Genomic DNA, 18,396 nt, shown 5'->3' with positions numbered 1-18,396 from the left:
CTATATGTAAATTATCTTTCATCTTACTCCAATAAAGCAGAAATAATATTGCATTTTAGTGCTGATGTAAGCATCATAATCAAGTCCAACAAAGCTCTGCTCTTGATCGGAACATGAATTAGAAATCAAATATTATAGATGTTCTCTAATGATTAACTTCAGTAGCATTTTCTCTACATGTAATAGCTGACTTTGCTGATGAAAGCATTAGAACATTAGCTTACACTGCATACTTCCATTCATTGATGTCGTATGGAATAATTTTCTGGGGCAATTCTATACAGGCCCAAAGTGTTCATTAAGCACAAATATGCTGTAAGGATATTCTTTCACAATCTTGAAGTATGTTGTGAAGAATCAGGCACAATTTGAAAACAGTTGCATTCATAAATATAACACTAGGAACAAAGACAATATTATGAAAAGGACAGTTACTACTAACCATACAACAAAGATGCTGAGTTGTATGTAGGCACAACAATGTCAAACAAAGCTTTTGGCCAAACAGGCTTTCATCAGAATCAGACAAAACACACACACACACACACACACACACACACACACACACACAAAAATGCAACTCACATACACATGACCACGTCTCTGGCTGCCGCAGCCAGACCCTGTCTTTGGCAGCCAGAGATGTGGTCATGTGTATGTGAGTTGCATTTTTGTGTGTGTGTGTGTGTGTGTGTGTGTGTGTGTGTGTGTGTGTGTGTGTGTGTGTTTTGTCTGATTCTGATGAAAGCCTGTTTGGCCAAAAGCTTTGTTTGACATTGTTGTACCTACCTACAACTCGGCATCTTTGCTGTATGGTTAGTAGCAACTGTCCTTTTCATAATATTGTCATTATTCCATCCTGGATTTCCCATTGTTTGATTTTACACTTCGAACAAAAATAGATTCAACTATCCACAAAGTTAACTTACTCTTGCACAAAAAGGAGTGAGGTACACAGCCATAAAAATATTTGATCTTATCTCTTGTGAATTAAAAATATTGGCAGATAATTAAAGGCTTAAAACCAAACTTAAATAATTTCTCCTTGACAATTCCTTATATCCTATTGATAAATTGATGAGAAGATAGTACCTAAGTGGCTGGGTTACTTTTACCAATTCTGTGACACATTAAGCTTTACAAATTCAGTTGTGTAAACAGCCAGCATGCCACCATGTTTCCACAGAGAAAATGTTTCTTATTTGTAAACCTATTAACATGTTCCAAACCATGGCAAGTTGTCATGAACATGACCCATGGAACATGCTAAAACAAACTAACCGAGGCTTATGAAGAACAGACAGGCTTATGAAGAACAGACAATGATCACTACAAGAGCAGAAACGAGTTCCTATATTTTACTACTTTACATAGATTAGTTTGTTACTTTACATAGATTAGTTTTTAATATTGTAGTATGTTGCATTTTCTTTGCAGTTAATTTACATAAAATCTTCGTGTATGTATGAATAACATCCATACAATGTTTACTGTCTGTTGCTGTTGTTGTTGTTGTTGTTGTGGTATTCAGTCTGAAGACTAGTTTGATGCAGTTCTCCATGCCACTCTATCCTGTCTGAGCCTCCTCTTCTCCAAATAACTACTGCAAACCACATCCTTCTCAATCTGCTTATTGTATTTATTTCCTGGTCTCCCACTACAATTTTTACCTCCCCCCCCCCCCCCCCACACACACACACACAAGCGCGCACGCGCGCAAGCGCGCACACGCACACACGCACGCACACACACACACACACACACACACACACACTCTCTCTCTCTCTCTCTCTCTCTCTCTAAACTGGTGATCCCTTGACGTCACAGAATGTGTCCTATCGACCAATCCCTTCTTTTGGTCAAGCTGTGCCACAAATGTCTTGTATCCACAGTTCTATTCACTACTTCCTCGTTAGTTATGTGATTGACCCATCCAGTCTTCAACATTCTCCTATAGCACCACATTTCAAAGGCTTCTATTCTCTTTTTGTCTAAACAATTTATCATCCATGTTTCACTTTCTTACAAGGCTACACTCCAGACAAATACCTTCAGAAAAAATCTTCCAAACACTTAAATCTATTTTTTATGTTAACACTCTACTTTAATATCCTCTCAACTTTGGCCATCATTAGGTATTTTGCTGCTCAAATAGCAAAACTTATCTACTACTTTAAGTCTCTCATTTCCTAATGTAATCCCCTTTGGATCATCTGATTTAATTAGCCTACATTCCATATCCTTGTTTTGTTTCTGTTGATGTTCATCTTATGTCTTCCTTTAAAGGCACTGTCCATTCTGTTCAACTGCTCTTCCAAGTCCTTTTCTATTTCTGACACAATTACAATGTCATCAGTAAACCTTAAAGTTTTTATTTTTTTTCTCCCTGAACTTTAATTCATACTTCAAATTTTGTTAGGTATCCTTTACTGCTTGTACAGATTGAATAACATGGGCGATAGGCTACAACCCTGCCTCAATCCCTTCTCAACCACTGCCTCCATTTCATGCCCCTCTTCTCTCATAACCACCATCTGGTTTCTGTAGAAGTTGTAAACAGCCTTTCACTCCCTGTATTTTACCCCTGCCACCTTCAGAATGTCAAAGAGAGTACTCCAGTTAGCTTTGCCAAAAGTTTTCCCTAAGTCTACAAATGCTATATGTACATTTGTCTTTCCTTAACCTGGCTTCTAAGATAAGTGATAGGGTCAGTATTGCCTAGCATGTTCTTACATTTCTCCTGAATCCAAACTGATCTTCCCCAAGGTTGACTTCTACCAGTTGCTCCATTCCTCTGTAAAGAATTAGTGCTAGTATTTTGCAACCATAACTTATTAAACTGATAGTTCAGTAATTTTCACAGCATTTTGACTATTTTTCAACCGTGACTGTCTCAGAAAATATTTAAACGTTTTTAACTGCCGCTATCAGTCACAAAATTTGTTAACTAATGTATTATTTACTGTGTGACATGTTTCGAGGGTACACCTCATCCTCAGGCAATATGGCACTACAAAAACAATTTCACAATAGAAACATGCAGACGTTAAACAGTCTTTTCATAAATTCTGTGGTTATCCTGTTGTGAAAATTTGTGAACAGTGATTAAGAAAGCCAAGAGAGCCACAGAAATGGATACACCTCAGCTCATCAGAACTACACTGCTACTCCATAAGAACAAAGTGAGTGACTGTTACAAAACATTTTCATGCACACATCAGTCCAGCTTGCAGTGTGACATTGCCTCTTACTAGGTTTTCTCTTCTTCCACAGTATGACCACAGCATTTATGAAAAGACTGTTTAACATTGGTATGTTCCTATTGTGAATTAATTTGTGTAATGCCATATAGCCTGAGGATGGGGTATACCCTCTGAGCCATGCGTGGCTCATGTTCATGCCATCTCTTATTTAATATCCTGTTTTTACCATACTGTCACCTCGTTATGCTAATTTCAATTACTGGTGTCACTGAGTTGTTGCCTTGCCTGCCCGTGAGTGGCAGCACCAGTGTTTATCGATATAGGCCCTCCGGTATTATCTTTGCTGGATTGTTATTACTTCCCGGTCGTCGTGTGTCGACCAGTCAGTTGGAACACACCAGCAGTGGTGTTCGGACCTGGTAGCCGGACGGTTGGGATGCGTCAGAAGTTCGGTCGGGTTGGAGCGGCAGCGAGGTTCGGATAGCCATGACTCGCCTGACCGTTGCCGGCACACACGGCTCGAGTGTGAACTGTCTCGGTTGATCATCGACTGGTCATCTTACCGGACGACGTGTATTTGCTTGCCGATCGCTTATTGGTTGCCGGTGTGTATCTCAACTCGTGGTTCGTCCTTGTGATTGCACAGTAACTGCTTTTAGCATTCGTCACGTTCTTCGTCCAAGTGTTTGTGAAATTGTATGTAGCCTGTGATGTCAACTGCCCAGTTGTTTTAGTGCTGTCTCCATGCTGATGTGTAGCAGTTGGTCGATTGGGGCAGTCACGTCGTAGCACCAGTGGGGCATGCAGTGCCAGAGAGGCACGGATAGCCATCACTCGCCGACGATTGCCGACACATTTGATATGAGTGGGAATGACTTTGGTGGATTGTCAGTCGGTCGTCTTGTTGGATGACGTGTATTTGGCCGGTGATCACTTATAGGTTGCCTGTGTATACCGACTCGTGATTAGTCCTTGTTATTGCACAGTCACTGCCGTTAGCATCATCTAGTTCTTCATGCTAGTGTTCGTGAAACTGTGGGTAGTTTATGTGAGTTTTACTGACAACTTAATTTAAATGTTGTCGGCATACTGGTTCTGAATTGGTCAGTTGGCGTGGAGTAGCAAGGAAGGACAGGACAGCCATCACTCGCCCAACAATTGCCGATACACATGTTTCAGTGGCAACAACCTTGTTTGACCGTTTGGTCGGTCCTCTGATTAAACAACGTGTATTTGAAACTTCCTGGCAGATTAAAACTGTGTGCCCGACCGGCACACAGTTTTAATCTGCCAGGAAGTTTCATATCAGCGCACACTCCGCTGCAGAGTGAAAATCTCTTTCTGAAAACGTGTATTTGGGTCATCCACCACTTACGGGTTGTCTGTGATCCATTCTAGTTGTTGTTCCACTGTCTCTGCTGTTAGCATCATTTGAGTTTTGGTGCAAGTATGGAGCAGAACTGATCTCTGTCGGTTGGGTTGCCGCTGGATTGAGAATGGTTGGGCCGACGCCTGTTTCACCTAAGCGAGCGTTAGTGTTTGAATTCCAGGCTGAGCCTCGAACATCTGAGTGCCTTTGGGTGTACTGCCTTTTTTTATTTGTTCTTGTTGTTTGCACTTGTATGGCTTCTAGCTGATTTTTACATTAAGATTGTTTTGCCCTTAAGGCATAAGATTCTTTAGGCTTTCAGCCTAATTTAAAGAACTGTTTCACGTAAGGCCTTTGGCATTTTAAAAATTTTAATGTTGTTGAATTTTAAGTGTTGGGCTTTCAGCCAATTTTGGATTCAAATTGTTTGCTCTGAAAATCTCAGATTCTTTGGGCCGTCAGCCTAAATAAAGAACTTTTGTAAGATAAGGCTTGCCTTTTAAATTTCTGATTATGCTTGCATTTTAGGTTATTGGCCTTCAGCCGTTTTTAAATTAAAGTGGCTTTCAGCCAGTAATTAAGTCCCAAAAATTAAAGCTGTGTGTTAAAAAAAATTCTTAAGGTTCTTGTAATGTTTTATCAAGTAAATAAAGTTGTATGTTCAAGTGTAACTGACAGCCGCTTATTTTGACCCCTTTCCACAATTTAAACTAACTGTCCTGTCCTGCAGGTTCAGCAGGGCGTCTCACCCTCAAAACATGTCACACAATAAATAAATAATACATAAGTTAACAAATTTTGTAGCTGGTAGCAGTAGTTAAAAACCTTTACATAATTTTCACACCACTCAGCAACAGCTTTCTTTGGAATTGGAGTTACTACATTCTTCTTGAATTTGGAGGGTATTTCGCCTGTCTCATACATCTTGCGCATCAGATGGAAGAGTTCTGCGCTTCCTGTAACTCTCAGTTTTTAAACATCTGTATTCCCTTTCTCCAGCTTCATTTGCTGCATTTTTAAATTTTCTCCTTTCATCAATTAAATTTAATTTCTAGTTGGCCTCATCTTTTTACCATTTAATTCTCTGCTGCCTTCGCTATTTCTTCTCTTAAAGCTACCCATTTGTTTACAACTGTATTCCTTTCCCCTATTCTCAAATGTTGCCTAACGCTCCCTCTGAAACTCTCAACAACCTCTGGTTCTCTCAACTTATTAAAGTTCCATCTCCTGAATTTCCAACTGTTTTGCAATTTCTTCAGTTCATTACCAATAAATTGTGGTCCAAGTCCACCCTTCCCCCTTGGACATGTCTTACAGTTTAAATTCTGGTTCCTAGATCTCTGTCTAACCATTATATATTCAATCAGAAACCTGCTGGTGTCTCTAGGTTTCAACCACATATGCAGGCTTCTTCCATTATTCTTAAACCAAGTGTTAGCAATGCTTACATTATGTTATGTGCAACCAGACTGGTTCCTCTTTCATTCCTTTCCCCCACCCCATATTCATCTACTATTTTTCTGTTATGGAATTTCAGTCCCTCATCCCAGTTAAATTTTCATCTCCTTTAACTATCTGAATAATTCCTTTAATGTCATAATACATTTCTTCAATTTTTTCATCATCTGCAGAGCTAGTTTGCATATAAACTTGTACTACTGTGGCAGGTGTGGGCTTCGCCTCTATCTTGGCTATGATAATGCGTTCACTATGTTCTTCATACTAGCTTACCCACATTCCTGTTTACTTATTTATTATTACACTCACTCCTTCATTATGCCTATTTGACTTTGTACTTATCACCTTGTACTCATCTGAGCAGATGCCTTGTTCCTCCTGCTGCCAAACTTCACTAATTCCCATTATATCTGACTTCAACCTATCCACTCCCCTTTAAGTTTCTAACCTACCTGACTGATTAAGGAACCTAAATTCCATACTCCAATCTGTAGAATGCCAGTTTTGTTTCTACTAATGACAACATCCTCCTGAGTAGCCCCCTCTGGAATATTTTACCCAAGAGGATGCTATCATCATTTAACCATGCGGTAGAGCTGCAAGTCGTCAGGAAAAATTACAGCTGCAGTTTGACCTTGCTTTCAGCCATTTGCAGTATCAGCACAGTGAGGCTGTTTTGGTTGATGTCGCAAGGCCAGAGCAGTCAATCATCCAGACTGTTGCCCGTGCAAGCACTGAACAGGCTGCTGCCCCTCTTCAGGAACCACATGTTTGTCTGGCCTCTCAATAAATACCCCTCTGTTGTGGTTGTACCTACAGTACAGCTATCTGTATCGCTGAGATACACAAGCAAGGTCCATGGTTCATAGGGAAAGGGGGGGGGGGGGGGGTGTTTATTGTCTACAGAGGGGTTAATAATAAATTTACACTTTTAATAACAGGATAATACCACATCAAGTAGTCTTCGACTGACCATCTCCAGTTTCAATCAAATTTCATGTTGATGTTCCCTGTAGAGAAAACCTAAACTAGGCACAATTTGAGCTCAGATGCAAAAATTAAATGTTTTAGGATGGTTTCAGTGGTAGGCTAAGAAAAATGACAGCTCTATAGTGGTTTTGGCCAAATTTAAGATGGCTTATAATTGAAACTAGTAGTAATTGAAAATATAAATGGGTACATAAAGTCTGGGAACACTTTCAATTATTGATTACACAAGAACCAAACACTGAACGGATGTCAACATATTGCATTTTGAGAAGAAACTCTGAAAGTTGTTTGTTTTTTTTTTAACATTCGATATGCAAACCATGAGTGACTGGCAGACGTCAATATGGTAATTGAATTCTTACCATACCCGTTCAAGCATGTCTCCCATGTGCGCTCCACATTCTCTTCACTCACACTGGGACGTCCACTTCTCTTTTCCGGGCACAAGCAACCCGTCTTAATGAATTTGTTGTGCCAATGGTGAATGGCCTTCCTTGTTGGTGGCTTCTTACCACATTTGGTTCTAAACATCCATTGAACAGCTGAACCATACTGTTTTTGTCGAACTCAACACACAGAAAGTTCGCTCCGCACCTAAACTCGCCATGTTGGTGACTAGCGCTGACTATCGGCGATTTACTAAACTATGCTGTGGCGGTATACATGAAAAAAACGTTCAGGGTTTCTCTTCAAAATGACATATGTCTGATACCTGTACAATTTTTGGTTCTTGTGCAATAAATAATTCAAAGTGTTCCCAGACTTTATGTACACCCTGTATATTTGGGTCAGATGAATTTCTTTCTTTACACAACCATTTTTTTTTTTAATTTCAGGGCTATAACATTCAGCTTTTTCATGCTACGTGAGGTCAGATTTGAGGAACAGTTGAACATGACAATTTTTCAACCATTTTGGGGCTTCAGTACTCTTTGTGCAAAGCACGTTGAGAGCCATTTAGCATGTTTGCAGATAAGTTAGTTGTTATCAATTTTACCAAACTGCAGCAGTTATTGTGAGTATTATAGAAGTTGTTAAAGTGTAAACATGCAATTAATTTATCAAATTTCTTTGCACTTTCATGCTATGCTACTAAATATTACCACTTGTTTTCTTACTTTTTTGTTGATTAGAAAGAGTGTTTCTTTACTAAAAAAAGTTTTGTTTGCTTTGAAGACTCTGTGGATAAAATTTATAAAATGATCTTCAAAGTTATAGAGTCAAATACACTGGTGTAAAAAATTAGAGCAGCAGACAGAAATTTTCCACAGCTGCATTCATTTTGCCACAAAACAGTATAAACAAGTGACAGTAGAGTAGAAACAATGTAAAGGATGCAGAATGTAAACAACTGCAACATGCATAATGGTAGACAAATATTTTTTTTGTTTTTTCCAGCTCAACGGATTTGCACACACATCCCCAAAACTGGTTAATGTGCTCGGTATGGGGTGTGACCACATCTGGCACCAATACAGGCCTGACAATGATGGGGGGCATGCTGCCTCACGTTGAGGCAATAATGCACATTCTCTATAATGCACATTCTCTCTTGAAGAGTGGTTGGTGAATTCTGATGTGACGCAAATCATCTCCCTAGTGCTTCCCAGACATGCTCTATAGGATTCAAACCGAAGAGTGAACAGGCCACACCATGCATACAATATTTTCCATTTCCAAGAAAACATCAACAACCCGTGCTCCATAAGGTCGAGCATTATTATCCATCAATAAGAAGTATGGGCCTACAGCACCTCGTGACAGCTGCAGGTTGACAATCTGTATGTTTATCACATGAATTAGACACAAGATTGAGAAATAGTGGTTTGTTGCTTTAATTTCGGACACCAGTGTATTTGTAAACTGTCATATGTAAGTTTCTATACCTATTTGTAATTTTCAGGTCCTGTAATGTTGTGGTTTTGCTGCTTTTTTAATATTTATGATATCTAATCATATTCATGAAATTATGACACATGGGAAATGTCCAAAAAGGAGAACAGACTACAATTCAACAATAAATGACTTGTATAAAATGAAACACATTCACGCACTGTTGATTCCAGATGCACACTGGCTGACGTATGCTGTGTTATAATTTTTAGTGGCAGTCTAATCGTTAGGGTGATAATTATTGATGCTGCCACCAGATGTGTCTGGAAACTGCTATGGGTGGATATGGCTAGCACGTGAAAAAGTACATTTGTACAAATAGGTTTTTTTCTAATTATAATCGTAAATTATTAACTTTTGAGTTCTTCCTTGCCAGTTTAGTTGTTGAGCCTACAATACAAGTACAACTTCCTTGTTTAGAAGGTAAACATAAGGTGTTGTATCAAAGGGTGTTTAAAATTATGGTGTGTACACAAATGAATCAAGATGTGGGCACTGACATAATCATCTCACACAACTGGTTGTTTGGAAAATTCAGAGTACCATCAGGCCTTTCTTATCGCTTAAGAAACTGGTGTATCACTAACTAGATTCCAACCTGATCAACAAAGATTGTTGATACCACATCACATCCTGGTTATGACAATGAAACACATTCAATGATCTGTTTCTAATATTAAGCCTTATTTCTTGCTCAGTTTGAGCCCTTACGAAAAATGAAGAAGAGAAAAAAAAAGGGGGGGGGGGCATCAAATTGGTTTATTTGCTTTTGATAAAACAAGAGCAGCTGCACTAATAAATAAAACAAAAATTATGTTCAATATGTCAGGATGAAGTCACAATAAACCTGTTGCTCTGTTATCCTCCTGAAAGGTTTTAACATGGTGATAAAGAAATGTAAACAGCAGAAAGAATCAACTGTACTTTCCCAAATCTTTGCCATTCTCCTCTAAAATTGTCAGAAAGTCTCAAAACAAGATTCAAAAGCCTACATAAAGAGCAAGATTAATCAGGTATAAAGTGAAATTTGTGGTCGGATTGCAGGATCTGATGGCTTTAAGCCACATACATTTTTCAGCAAAATTATAATAATCAGTAATGATATTCTTTTTTGTTATGATGACCTAAAGTGAGCTGAAATAAAAAAAATGTGTTTCTTCATACTGAGATTAGTAAATGTTGACAGCTGCTACAAAATGTTGGTCAGTACCATGCTGTGGCTTCACAAGTCTTTTCTGATAACATAAAAACTATGGTTTTTAGCTTTCTTTGAGTAAGATGAGTTAGATTAGAAGTGTCTTACATGGGCTGTTAAGTGTAACAACAATAAAATTTTTGTAAGAGCTGTAAATCATAAGATTAATGAATACTTTGGGAATGCTTGACAGAAGTATTTTCATGCTCATAATTTGAACCTTATCTGTAGCACCTCCAAAAAAAAAAAGAAAACACATTTTCAGTAGAAAAACACCTGCTCTCTCTTAATAAGTAGAAATAAAAAAAATAGGTGGTGTTAATATTTACCAATTTTGAATCAAAATATGTAGAAACTTAATAAAACTGAACTGTTAAAACTGTGTTGAGCAAAAAAGGTGTGTATGTATCTCATACGTATATTTATATACATTCAGCACCAGATTCAGCACTTATGCAGTTTAGCAGGTACGGAAAAAATTTTTCATTTTTTTCCAAAATTTGATCGATTATAGTCAAATGTGATACGCTGATTACGAATACGATATTTATTTTCGCCCCAGTCAATTATTTACATCAAAAAAATTGTTTTAAATTTTTTTATTTTTCAATATTTTGTCGATTACAGTATACGTTCATTTTAACGGAAGGGTAGGTACGTATTTTTACTAATTAGCCACAATCAAACGCCAGTGCAAAATTAACAAACTTTTAATAAACTCCCCCCACTGTATATTTACACATCTGTAGCGTAGCCCACTTGAGGTTAGGTTGGGAGTTTTTTTTTTTTGGAATGCGGCCGCGGCAGCGGCCGCCTATGATTCGAAAATATTGAACTGGTGATCATTCACCATATAACATCCATTTTCATTTAATGAGTTGATGATGAGAATATGCTGCTCATAATTTTAAACGAAAATAAGTAGAAATAAAAACAAAACGGATTAGTTTACAGCTTCGGGGTTTAAACCTTTTCTTAGTTTAAACCTTTGCTTAGCGTATCCCGAAGCTGTAAACTAATCCGTTTTGTTTTTATTTCTACTTATTTTCGTTTAAAATTATGAGCAGCATATTCTCATCATCAACTCATTAAATGAAAATGGATGTTATATGGTGAATGATCACCAGTTCAATATTTTCGAATCATAGGCGGCCGCTGCCGCGGCCGCATTCCAAAAAAAAAACTCCCAACCTAACCTCAAGTGGGCTACGCTACAGATGTGTAAATATACAGTGGGGGGAGTTTATTAAAAGTTTGTTAATTTTGCACTGGCGTTTGATTGTGGCTAATTAGTAAAAATACGTACCTACCGTTCCGTTAAAATGAACGTATACTGTAATCGACAAAATATTGAAAAATAAAAAAAAAATTTTAAAAAAATTTAAAACAATTTTTTTTATGTAAATAATTGACTGGGGCGAAAATAAATATCGTATTCGTAATCAGCGTATCACATTTGACTATAATCGATCAAATTTTGGAAAAAAATGAAAAATTTTTTCCGTACCTGCTAAACTGCATAAGTGCCCCAGATTCCACTTTAAACAGCCTACTTGTTTTCCAAAACTTTTGTAAATCCCATAAATCTTGTAGCTCTCCACTGAAAGCCTCATAAAACCAGGATTTATTTACTAGCTCAAATTTTGCGCATATTTGTTTCTATTCTACAAGGAATAACTAAGTAAAATTCCATTCACGGTGGATATGGGTATGTAGGAGCCACTGACACGCTTCCTATGGATGTCCCACATTCCGTGTCAACTGGCATGTTCAATAAGCGTCGTTGACTTTGGCTGGTGAGGTAATGTAAACGGCTGTCACGCTACCTTTCGGTGCACATGTCCAGTTTTGTTTTTTGTTGGTGACGCCACCTAATGTGGAAAAAAGGAAGAAGAAGAAGAAGAAGAAGGACGAGAAAGCAGAAAGGTCAAAAAAAAGTATGATCTGTAGCCCGCTTTAGAACTCGTATCGAACATTTCTCTAAATCCAATATTCTAAGTTTATTTTTGCACGAATGCAGATGTCATTTCATTTCAGATCTTATATGACATATGACAAATACGCAACCGGGTAATCAGCTAATTAATAAATAATTCCAAATGCACGGAATAATATAACAATCCTTAAAAGACTACTAATGTTAAATCGAATTCATATGAAAACACCACATACTTAATATGCTGTTCTCGTGCGAACTAACTCTCATTATGATTTAATTTCATGTTACACGTTACGCATTGATTATCCTACTAACTTAACTTTAGAGACAAATTTGTTTTGAGTTTGCTAAAAAATGTCACGTCCAACGATAAAGGTTGCATACAGCTCAGTCAACAGTTATCATATACTCACCATATTCACAGCGACGTGTTTTGAAATGGAAATCAGGAATACTTCTTTAAATATTCTATTCGTAAATTTCTTAACGCCAGCAACATCTGGCACATTGTTTGTAAACAAAACTTGACGTTTAGTCGAACTGCACGCAGTGTTGCTAACTCTAAAAAACCCGAGTCGCTAGATTCAACATCAAAAGTCGCTATAAAGTCGCTAAAACTGATTTTACTAGGGGTGTACCGAAAATTTCGTGCTGTGAATGGTGCAATAAGCCAGTGTGTGTGTGTGTGTGTGGGGGGGGGGGTAATAAAATATTAATAAAAATTGTCTCATACGTAATTGATATATTGTCTTAATTAAATGACGCATCGCTTGCAACAACATACATATAAAATACACTAACGTTTAATTTAACATGTTATCATAATTGACGCAACACATAAATTGTTATTTCAATCACAGTAGTCAAATATACTAGAAATTAAGACTATTCGTATGTAAGAACGCCGGTGATTGTATGCATTTATTACAACCAGGTTCAAGAATGGCGCCGGCCGAAGTGGCCGTGCGGTTGAAGGCGCTGCAGTCTGGAACCGCTACGCCGCTACGGTTGCAGGTTCGAATCCTGCCTCGGGCATGGATGTTTGTGATGTCCTTAGGTTAGTTAGTTTTAACTAGTTATAAGTTCTAGTGGACTAATGACCTCAGCAGTTGAGTCCCATAGTACTCAGAGCCATTCAAGAATGGCATTCGTGTTAAAATAAGGCATGGAAGTTTCATTATGGTTTCTCAATTTGAGGTTACAGATTTGGGTGGGGCACTTTGCCGGCCGACCGCCATGTTTGACACGTTTCCAGCTCCAGTTCGTGAAGTGAAGTGAAATGTATTTCCATTTCAGTTTCTATTACAGGGCGAAGATAAATGATCTTGAGCGAAATTAAATTTTCAATTTTCTTTTTTTCATTTGAGATTGATGGAGCCAATGTGTGCACTTTACGTTGTAACTTATTTCATGTGTAATTCCACTATTTTCGAGAGAGATAAGCGTTATTCTTTGTTTTACTTGTCGAATGATTTTCATTGAGCCGTGGATGAATAGCTGATGTTCCTGTTCTGTAGGAATATTGATGTAGAACTGTCTGGGGAGAAAATTTAGTTGTAAGAAGGAAGTTACTTAATGTGAATGAAGACTAAGTAAAGCCATTAATAAGTGTTTTCTGTATTTCAGCGTGAATGCTTGGAGCATGGCATTCAGCCCGATGGGCAGATGCCATCAGACAAAACTATTGGAGGGGGCGATGACAGCTTCAATACATTTTTTAGCGAAACTGGTGCTGGGAAGCATGTGCCACGCGCAGTATTTGTGGACTTGGAACCGACTGTTGTTGGTAAGTACAGAAACAGATTATACGCCGACGTAGCATTTTCCGTTGGTTTAGCACAACAAACAGTCAAAGACTGGTTTTAATAGAAGAAACTGCATATTCTTGTATTGCTGAGTTCGGAAACCGGTGGATACTGGGTGTTACTATCCTACGCACTGTCCCCCTGCTTGCAGATTTAATTACGAATTGGAGCCTGCCCCTTTTGCAAGTACAAAATTGTTTTCTTATCCAATCATATTCACTGGTTTTTCATTTATTTTACCAGAAAAACCCCAAATTCCGTTTTATTCAGGTTTGAAATAAATTAGATCACATTTAAGTTGCGTATATACTTTTATTATGTATGTTCCGTTAAGAACGTCGCGCATGCACCTTTAATAATTTATTATTGCTGTATTTTGGTGTTATTTTTTCTGCCAAATTTGTTTTTGTGCATTTAGTATGACCTGTGGACAGTGGTAAAAATTTGAGGCTTGGGTATGGGGAATTATGGTGTCGTTTGTTTATGGATTGTTTTAAATTTCAACAAAATTTCTCCTACTCCTTGGTGAATTATGGATTCCCTGTGCTATAGTTTTTGGATGTTGTAATTTTCTTCTAGGGTTATTAAACAAACCCATACGCCCACCAGATAGTTCTCCAAGGCTTCACTAGTTAACTGAAGCCTATAGGCAATTCTAAGTATGCAAGACCTCAAAAAATACTTCCATTTGAAGTGAAACTTTTGGACGATGCCCTAACATCTGTTTTTGCAGAGTTTATGTATTTAGACCCATGCCTGATTTTATAGTAGGGTGAAGTGGGGTAAGTGTAGCCACGTTTTGGCATAGTTCAACTTTGACACCAAATTGCCAAATTGTTATTGAAGATATGATTTTGAAATTTCTCATGCTTAAAGTTTGACTTACTGACTTTTAAACAATATACATTTTGTTTCTGAAAGAAAAAATTATACGGTCAAATAATTGTTTTCAAAATTTTGTGTTGTGAGGTTACACTTGCCCCAAGGTTCGGGGCAAGTGTAACCCCGCATTCTTGTACCCACACAGAGCATTGTAAAAAGAGACTTTGGGTAAGTGACCTGATTACCCAATTTTTACTGAATTTGAGGATTTTTAAATTATTAAAATACCTTAAATTTTACTCAAGATATGAACTTTTTTGCACTCGCCTCTTTGTATATTATGAAATAGACAGAAACTGTTAGGTAAACTAAAAAAAAATAAGTGTTAGCCTAAACCATAAAACACTGAAACTGAATGCATCATAGATTTATTTTTGTTTTAGGCCAGGTATTTATTAGTTTAAATTCTACAAAAGTAATATTTTTTTCTTTAGTAGGCAATTTGACAAAAATAATAAAATATCTAGTCTCAAGAGAAAAGAAAAAAATCACTTTAAAAGTTCACTTTCTATTATTTTTCACGGTAATTGAAGTAAAGTTGTTGGCAATTTGTGTTTAATGCTAAACTGCCCTAATTCAACTTATCATATTCACACTTAGGCCCTAACTGTTATTTAGTCACTGAATGCTGTATGAATCAAATGTAACACCAAATGTCAGGTCTCCCTTGTGACCAAAAGTAGGCTAAGGCAGCACTGAAATGACATTAGAGGAGGAAACTTGCATCTCATCTCTTCTATCAGGCCAATAGAATGTGGTGCCATGCTTTCTTATTTTTGGATCTGAGGAAAATCACTTCTGGATCTCCTAAATCAATAATTTTGGTAACTTGGCCAATAAAATGAACTTTCTTACATTTTGTTGTAAAAGCTACCAGAACATACTTTTCCAACTGTAATTTTATCTTTGGCTTCAAAAAAGTTTGCCTCTTTTTCTTCACAGCTTATCATTTCTTTCTTGAGATCATCCAGTGTTATCTTCATCACTACTTATTAAAGATAGGCCTCCTTCAGTTTCACTTTCTTCACTTGTTGATTAAACTTCCAGTCTTTTTTCTTGTTACCCACGTGCGCAGTCGGGGATTTCTTTTTCCACAACATTCTGAGATGCCATTTTGGATAAAGTAACAGCACTTTGTTTGGAAGATTTACTTTTCATTACCAACCCCTTTTGTATGCCGATAATGCTTTTTTTTTTTTTGCTTTCTTCTTATTATTCTTGTTTCCTTTAAAATCTTTTTCTTTATAGATGGCATCTTGAAAAGTGATAACTTCAGCTCCTGGTGCAATCCTTTTCTTCTTTGTTTTACCAGTGGGACTACACTGTTGGACTGTTTCCAATAATAACCTTTCCAATGACAAATCATAAGTTCCAGAACATAATGAAACATTGGTTAGCTTGGGAATGATTGAGAAAGAACTCTGATACTGAGAGAACTACGGGGCTCAGTAGATGTAGGCCTATAAAATTCTGGAGGTTGTTCAGCTGGAAGCTTCCCAAAAATCTGAGTACTTTCTGTTAGAGACTTTGTTTCTGCCAAAGATTTGGTATGAGCTACATATCTTTTATATGCCTCGGGATCATCTTTAGTTTTATCAATTACTTCTCTACTGTAAGGGAATATTCCTGCTTTTTGAAAACCACTTTTCACAAATTCAGATGGTGTTTCATTCCATACAGCATTGAGGAGATTGGAACAGTCACGTTTGCTCATTTTTACTCCTTGATGATGTCTCTGGTGATGAGTTAACTTATGGTCCCAGGTAGATTTCACACATGTGTAACCCCCCCCCTCCCCCCCCCCCCCCCCCCCCCCCCCCCCCGCCCGGTTACACTTGCCCCAGCCGATTGGTTACACTTGCCCCGCATGGGAAAAAGTTAGGGTAAGTGTAACCATGCCTGGCATATCAAGAGCTTTATCAGTAGAGTAAAACGAATCTCATATTTGAAATTATCATGCAAAAGTTAGTTTGTAACCAAAAAATTGTGCAGTTATCTTTAAAACTGCGAGAATGACAGACCACCAAATTCTGAGCATGTCACTCTCTCGCAGAGTGAAAATGTAGACGTCAATTCAACTCCAAAAATTAATTACCAATTTGTCAGATTTGACAACTTATGGTTAAATATAACAAAGAAAGTAGTAAATTAACATGTGTGATAGGTCAGAGGTAAAAATACAGCTTTAAGGCACCATAAGCCGTGGTTACACTAACCCCATGGTTACACTTACCCCACTTCACCCTATTGGTCCCTCTTTAATTCCATGCAATGGCATGTTAGCTCTGCAACCACGAAAATAAGCAAGGTGGCAGCTGTTCCCCCAGTCACAGCATAAGACATGGGGTAGTTGGTATTCTACAGCACAGTGTAAATGAATTGATCTTAATGGTTTTTCCTGAATTAACCTAATGTGTGTCCTGTCCTGTAGTCTGCTTGGCTGGCATGCAAACTAAGCAGCCGCTTCATTCGTTTTTGTATTTGTAGTTGCCTATTATGAAAATGTACACTTTCAGTTGTCACTGGAAATGGTTTGCAGATTTAGTTGTTGGTGACAGCGTATGTTGTATCTGCTGGTAAAATATGGTGCGATGGTTTCTAATCTATGTTTTATGCATTTAAATTGCTTCAGTGGTGTTCCAAATTTCTCATCTGCAATTCATTTTTTCCATTGCAGATGAGGTGCGTACTGGTACCTACAGGCAACTGTTCCACCCTGAGCAGCTGATTACTGGCAAGGAAGATGCTGCAAACAATTATGCCTGTGATCACTATACAATTGGAAAGGAAATAGTGGATCTTGTGCTGGATCGTATTCGCAAGCTTGCTGACCAATGTACTGGGCTTCAGGGATTCCTGATCTTCCATTCCTTTGGGGGTGGTACTGGTTCAGGCTTTACTTCACTCTTGATGGAACGTCTGTCTGTGGATTATGGCAAAAAAAGCAAACTGGAATTTGCTATTTACCCAGCTCCTCAGGTACGTTAGTTTTGTGAAACCCTGTATGTTGCCTAAAATATTGGAAGTTGTGTGTGCTTTCTATAACTAAAGTATCGTGTTAAATTCTCAGGTCTCAACAGCAGTTGTGGAGCCATACAACTCCATCCTTACCACCCACACCACTTTGGAACATTCAGACTGTGCTTTCATGTGTGATAATGAAGCTATCTATGACATTTGCCGCCTAAATTTGGACATTGAACGGCCGACTTACACCAATCTGAACAGGCTGATTGGCCAGATTGTATCCTCAATCACGGCATCTCTTCGCTTTGATGGAGCTCTTAATGTGGACTTCACAGAATTCCAGACCAACTTGGTGTCCTACCCTCGTATCCATTTCCCACTTGTTACTTAAGCTCCTGTAATCTCTGCAGAAAAGGCTTACCATGAGCAACTTTCTGTGGCAGAAATAACCAATGCTTGTTTTGAACCTGCCAACCAGATGGTGAAATGTGATCCAAGACACGGAAAGTACATGGCATGTTGTATGCTGTACAGAGGAGATGTTGTGCCGAAGGATGTAAATGCTGCCATTGCAACAATTAAGACAAAGCGAACCATCCAGTTTGTGGATTGGTGTCCAACTGGCTTCAAGGTATGTGTGGTTATATTACTATCTGTGATTTAGCTGCTAATTGACGTTTTATGGGGCAGAACGA

The 18,396-nt window shown here is 38.0% G+C and overlaps 1 pseudogene; it reads left to right on the top strand.

Annotated features, from left to right (window-relative positions):
* The window catches only part of LOC126210411 (tubulin alpha-1 chain-like), a 300,344-nt pseudogene that overhangs the window by 30,034 nt on the left and 251,914 nt on the right, over nucleotides 1-18,396 (top strand).

This window comes from Schistocerca nitens, chromosome 10, assembly GCF_023898315.1.
Source record: "Schistocerca nitens isolate TAMUIC-IGC-003100 chromosome 10, iqSchNite1.1, whole genome shotgun sequence".
Taxonomy (NCBI): Eukaryota; Metazoa; Arthropoda; class Insecta; order Orthoptera; family Acrididae; genus Schistocerca; species Schistocerca nitens.
This window is presented reverse-complemented; position numbering and strand designations above follow the sequence as displayed.